Source organism: Coregonus clupeaformis, chromosome 24 (genome assembly GCF_020615455.1).
Source record: "Coregonus clupeaformis isolate EN_2021a chromosome 24, ASM2061545v1, whole genome shotgun sequence".
NCBI lineage: Eukaryota > Metazoa > Chordata > Actinopteri > Salmoniformes > Salmonidae > Coregonus > Coregonus clupeaformis.
The window spans coordinates 40,093,101-40,099,502 of record NC_059215.1 but is presented as its reverse complement, the minus strand read 5'-3'; the positions used below and the strand labels follow the sequence as shown (position 1 = coordinate 40,099,502).

Sequence of the window (6,402 nt, the reverse complement as noted above, 5' to 3'; positions counted from 1 at the left end):
GCGCAGTGGTAGCTGTGCCACTAGAGATCCTGGTTCGAATCCAGGCTCTGTCGTAGCCGGCCGCGACCGGGAGACCCATGGGGCGGCACACAATTGGCCCAGCGTCGTCCAGGGTAAGGGAGGGAATGGCCGGCAGGGATGTAGCTCAGTTGGTAGAGCATGGTGTTTGCAATGCCAGGGTTGTGGGTTAGATTCCCACGGGGGGCCAGTATGAAAAATAAAAAATGTATAATGTATGCACTCACTAACTGTAAGTCGCTCTGGATAAGAGCGTCTGCTAAATGACTAAAATGTAAATGTAAAGAACATCCTCATCTGTCCAGCTGGAGTGGCTCAAACGTTTTTTGAAGGATTCCGGCGGGCTAACACTCGTCATTCAGAGCTTATATACCCCTTTATATGCTCCACGGGCATAGACTAATTTGCTTTAAAAATAATATAGCCTATACGTTTTCTTACGGTGCCCAAAACCAAGGGGAAGAACACTTTACAGGTCCCTAAAATGTGTCCTCTGATGTGCAGGGACTGTGGCAGGGTTTTGTGGAGCGGGGCGCGGGGCTGGCAGGGTTCTGAGAGGCTGGGGTGGGTAGAGTATTCAGAGAAGAGGAGAAGAGCGGGGTGTCTTGGAAAGGCCGGAGTAGTGGTTGGGGGTTGATTGTGGGGAGAAGGTGTGGTGGGGGTTGGCAGGTTTCTGAGGGGTTGGGGTGGGTAGAGTATCCTGAGGGGAGGCGAAAAGCAGGATGACATGGATAGGCCAGAGTGGGGGTTCGGGTTGATTGGTTGGGGTTGCTTGAGGGAGAAAGGTAGGGTCAGGGCTGGCCCTTTCACCTAAAGACAACAAAGAGTTAAACATAAGTGTTGGACTAGTAGAAAAATTACATAACTAGTTTTAAAGATATGTTCATTTTTCAGTGTCTTTTAAAAATGTATGTTAAATTGATCAATGTATATGTTTGATTGTTCTGCAAAATGATTTGCTTTTGCATGATTTTGTACTCTTTTAGAATGTCATGATTTCCATTAGGTTTAGGTCATTTTGGAGAGATGATGACTTACCGGTAAATGTTTTCACAGGAGGCATTGTCTGAAATAGAAGAACAATGACAGTGTTAATGACAGTGTTAATCAACAATTACAATCAACAATTTAACAGCCTGTACACTGACCAACCTCGAAAGTCCATATAGACCATCCTGCAATGCCCCTATTTATCCTTACCAGCCTGCGAGGCCCCTATTTACAATGACCAGCCTGCGAGGAACATATTTATCCTGACCAGCCTGCGAGGAGCCTTTAATTATACACCAGCCTGGGAGGAGCCTTTAATTACACACCAGCCTGGGAGGAGCCTTAAATTATACACCAGCCTGGGAGGAACCCATGTATCCTTACCAGCCTGCAAGGCACCTACACTGAGTGTACAAAACATTAGGAACACCTTCCTAATATTGAGTTGCACCCCCTTTTGCCCTCAAAACAGTCCCAATTCGTCGGGGCATGGACTGTACAAGGTGTCGAAAGCGTTCCACAGGGATGCTGGCCCATGTTGACTCCAATGCTTCCCACAGTTGTGTCAAGTTGGCTGGATGTCCTTTAGGTGGTTGACCATTCTTGATACACATAGGAAACTGTCTCAGGGCTTAAAAATCCTTCTTTAACCTGTCTCCTCCCCTTCATCTACACGTATGAAGTGGAATTAACAAGTGACATCAATAAGGGATCATAGCTTTCACCTAGATTCACCTGCTCAGTCTATGTCATGTAGAGAGCCGGTGTTCCTAATGTTTTGTACATTCAGTGTATATATATACACTTAACAGCCTGGCAGGAGCCTTTAATTATGCACCAGCCTGCGAGGCACCTAGTTATAATTACCAGCTTGTGAGGCACCTATTTATCATTACCATTTCTTGACTTGCACTGGAATAGGTGCCAGTACTCATTTTGGATGCCGGTACTGTTTATTTTAGGTGCAGGAGCTCCACAATACTTTTGAGCTAATATGCTATAAGAGGTGCAGGAGCTCAAGCAGTCTAAAATTGTAGGTGTTGGTACTCAGCTCTGGTGAGCTCCTACCAAAGTCAAGCACTGATCCTTACCAGCCTGTGATTTAGTTAGTTAGATGAAAATAGATAGATATATACAGTGCCTTCAGAAAGAGATTTTGTGTCACCAGTCTACACACAATACCCCATAATGTCAAAGTAGAATTATGTTTTTAGAATTTTTTACAAATTAATTTAAAATGAAAAGCTGAAATGTCTTGAGTAAATAAGATTTCAACCCCTTTGTTATGGCAAGCCTAAATACGTTCAGGAGTAAAAATTTGCTTAACAAGTCACAAAATAAGTTGCATGGACTCACTGCAATAATAGTGTTTAACATCATTTCTGAATGACTACATTTACATTTTAGTCATTTAGCAGACGCTCTTATCCAGAGCGACTTACATTATCATTTTTTTTTCATACTGGCCCCCCATGGGAATTGAACCCACAACCCTGGCGTTGCAAACGCCATGCTCTACATCCCTGCCGGCCATTCCCTCCCCTACCCTGGACGACGCTGGGCCAATTGTGCGCCGCCCCATGGGTCTCCCGGTCGTGGCCGGCTACAACAGAGCCTGGATTCGAACCAGGATCTCTAGTGGCACAGCTGGCACTGCGATGCAGTGCCTTAGACCACTGCGCCACTCGGGAGACTACCTCATCTCTGTACCCCACACACAATTATCTGTAAGGTCCCTCAGTAGAGCATAAAAAAAACTAGACATTGAATATCCCTTTGAGCATGGTGAAGTTATTAATTACACTTTGGATGGTGTATCAATACACCCAGTTACTACAAAGATACAAAGATACAGGCGTCCTTCCTAACTCAATTGGCAGAGAGGAAGGAAACCGCTCAGGGATTTCACCATGAGGCCAATGGTGACTTTAAAACAGTTACATAGTTTAATGGCTGTGATAGGAGAAAACTGAGGATGGATCAACAACATTGTAGTTACTCCACAATACTAACCCAATTGAAAGAGTGAAAGGATGGAAGCTTGTACAGTGTAAAAATATTTCAAAACATGCATCCTGTTTGCAACAAGACAATTAAATAATACTGCAAAAAATGTGGCAAAACAATTACTTTTTGTCCTGAATAAAAAGTGTTATGTTTGGGGCAAATCCAATACAACACATTACTGAGTACCACTCTGCATATTTTCAAGCAAAGTGGTGGCTGCATCATGTTATGGGTATGCTTGTAATCGTTAAGGACTGGTGAGTTTTTCAGGATAAAGAAGAAATGGAATGGAGCTAAGCACAGGGAAAATCCTAGAGGAAAACCTGGTTAAGTCTGCTTTCCACTAGTCACTGGGAGATTAATTCACCTTTCAGCAGGACAATAATCTAAAACACAAGGCCAAATCTACACTGGAGTTGCTTACCAAGAAGACAGTGAATGTTCTTGAGTGGCCGAGTTACAGTTTTGATTTAAACTACTTGAAAATCTATGGCAAGACCTGAAAAGGGTTGTCTAGCAATGATCAGCAGCCAATTTGAAAGAGCTTGAAGAATTTTGAAAATAATAATGGGCAAATGTTGCACAATCCAGGTGTGGAAAGCTCTTAAAGACTTACCCAGAAAGACTCAGCTGCCAAAGGTGCTTCTACAAAGTATTGACTCAGTGGTGTGAATACTTATGTAAATGAGATATTTCTGTAAATCATTTTCAATACATTTGCTAACATTTCGAAAATGTTATGAGGTATTGTGTCTAGAGAGAGACAAAAATCTCAATTTAATCCGTTTTCAATTCAGGCTGTAACACAACAAAATGTGTAATAAGTCAAGGGGTATGAATACTTTCTGAAGGCACTGTAGTTATCGTCTCCCTTTCCTACTGGTCTGTAGGCTGCCTTGCAAAGTGTTAAACCCCCATGCAGATGGCGGCACTGTTGTGAGATTCCGAGTTTGCCCCCCACTAGAACCAAAGAGTTTTCTAGAATTCCTTGACTAGAACATGGAAGTAGCATTGGAGACGACTTTGTCAAATATATTTATAACTAACCCAAGATAGTTCATCTGTGTCGTTTAGTGTGTGCAAATGAAGCAAAGTGGGCAGAACAAGCAAGTAGGTGGGCAAAGCCAAGCACGAGCGAGCGAGATCCTATTGGCGTGTTGTAACATGGTTTTAGGGAACGCCTCCTCTGTGAAATGCGCGTGTGCACAAACTCAATTCGACCTTGCACTGCTTCTAAACAACGCAATACTTTAAAACTTTGGCAAAGCGTCATGTCTATAAAATGTAGTGCACTGTGTTTGTAACATATTCTAGTTTTGGGAACAGAAAAATGTATTGAGATCAGATGTTTCATCGATTAGAAAATGTGCAGAACGTCGGCCCAGTTTCACCTAGTTCCATCTTCTCCCACTAACCTCGACTGGACTTCCTCTCACTACCATATTTGGTGGTGAGAAAACATTCTAAACGGATGCTTCAGCTTTATAGCCCTTGTGACGTGTCTAGGTTACCCATTCTGTCTGACTGTTTTGATTTTGCATGTATTGTGTGGAGTAAAGAATGACATAGCCTACTGACTGAACTAAATACGCTACCTAACTCACATTCTACTGAAAATGTATCAACTACAGTTATTGCGTGTGTTTTTAAATGAGCGTTTAACTGCGGCTGCTGTGGAGATTTTCGGGGCGGTTGAGAAAACGCTAGTGGAGTACCAGGAGGAGAATGATCGGCTACGGAGACTGCTGTGGATCACGCCAGGGATAAAACAATGTAGAATAGGTTCGTATGTTAATCTACTGATAGTTAGTTCTACTCAATTAATTAACTGTTTAGGCTACCAGCGATCACCATTTCAACCATGTTAAGAAGTAGTTTTTAAACTTTTACCGTACATGGATAAAAACAATGTCTGTGTCGCGAAAACGTTTGTTTACGGATGTAACCTTGGTTCTCTGATTAGAGTAAGGGGTCGCCAAACGACCTAATGGAACTCCTTCCACTTCACGCGATGCTTAATATCAAACATGTTTACAATCACGCCACACCCATACTGTACCCACGTGACATGTCACTATAACAGGCGGGGTGGCGTCTATTACTTCGCTCGAACCCCACGAAGGTGGAGGAACGACATGAAAGCGTGACAACCCTATTACTCTACTCAGAGAGAAAGTTTTCTTTCGTTTTCGTAACGGGTCGCCAAACGACCTATGGGAGAGGCTGTACCAAAGAGGTATTTCAGAAAACCGAGTGGGATAATTAACCATTTAACCAGGGCCCGCTCCAGGCATAAGCGACATAAGCAGTCACTTAAGAAAACACCATTTATAAACACACACTACCAGTCAAAAGTTTGGACACACCTACTCATTCAAGGGTTATAAAAAAAAAAAAATCCATTGTAGAATAATAGTGAAGACATGACAATGAAAATAACACATATGGAATCATGTAGTAACCAAAAAAGTGTTAAACAAATCAAAATATATTTTATATTTGAGATTCTTCAAATAGCCACCCTTTGCCTTGATGACAGCTTTGCACACTCTTGGCATTCTCTCAACCAGCTTCATGAGGTAGTCACTTGAAATGCATTTCAATTAACAGGTGTGCCTTCTTAAAAGTTAATTTGTGGAATTTCTTTCCTTCTTAATGCGTTTGAGCCAATCAGTTGTGTTGTGACAAGGAAGGGGGGGTATACAGAAGATAGCCCTATTTGGTAAAAGACCAAGTCCATATTATGGCAAGAACAGCTCAAATAAGCAAAGAGAAATGACAGTCCATCATTACTTTAGGACATGAAGGTCAGTCAATCTGGAAAATGTCAAGAACTTTGAACGTTTCTTCAAGTGCAGTCGTAAAAAAGTGCTATGATGAAACTGGCTCTCATGAGGACCGCCACAGGAATGGAAGACCCAGAGTTACCTCTGCTGGGACCAAGTCACTATTATTCCATTCACAAGCAAGTCTCAAGTCACAAGGTCCGAGTCTCAAGTCGTTCATTTTAAGAGCAAGTCGAGTCGAATCACAAGTTTTCAAGTCAAGTAAAAAAAAAAAAATATTTAAATGCAACGACTTATTCAACTACAAATCTTTGTCTATTTATCGAGGCTACAGGACAGCCCTTTTCATTATTTTGTCTACAACATATTTTATTAGCCTATGTCATTGTTAAATATGGACCTTGTAGCAGTTGTAAGGGCATGAAATCAGCAGAAGGCAAGGCAGGTTGACGTGCTCAGAGTGTAGATTTATTTACAGGTCTTGGTGATCCAATGGTGAAAGTGCCATATCATACAAAATAAAGTAGATTTACCAAATATACATGGGCAATAGCCCAAAAGAAATAACCTCAGTATCAGGCTTAACCTGTCCTATCTGAGA

The 6,402-nt window shown here is 42.1% G+C and overlaps 1 long non-coding RNA gene across 1 annotated transcript; it reads right to left on the bottom strand.

The window, feature by feature from the left end:
- Window positions 1-246: 246 nt before the first annotated feature.
- On the bottom strand, window positions 247-4,990 carry LOC121538137. The gene is made up of 3 exons (XR_005995177.1): window positions 4,911-4,990; window positions 1,057-1,084; window positions 247-828 (listed from the first exon to the last, which is right to left on the bottom strand). It is a non-coding gene; the product is annotated as an uncharacterized LOC121538137 (long non-coding RNA).
- Between the last annotated feature and the right edge of the window lie 1,412 nt (window positions 4,991-6,402).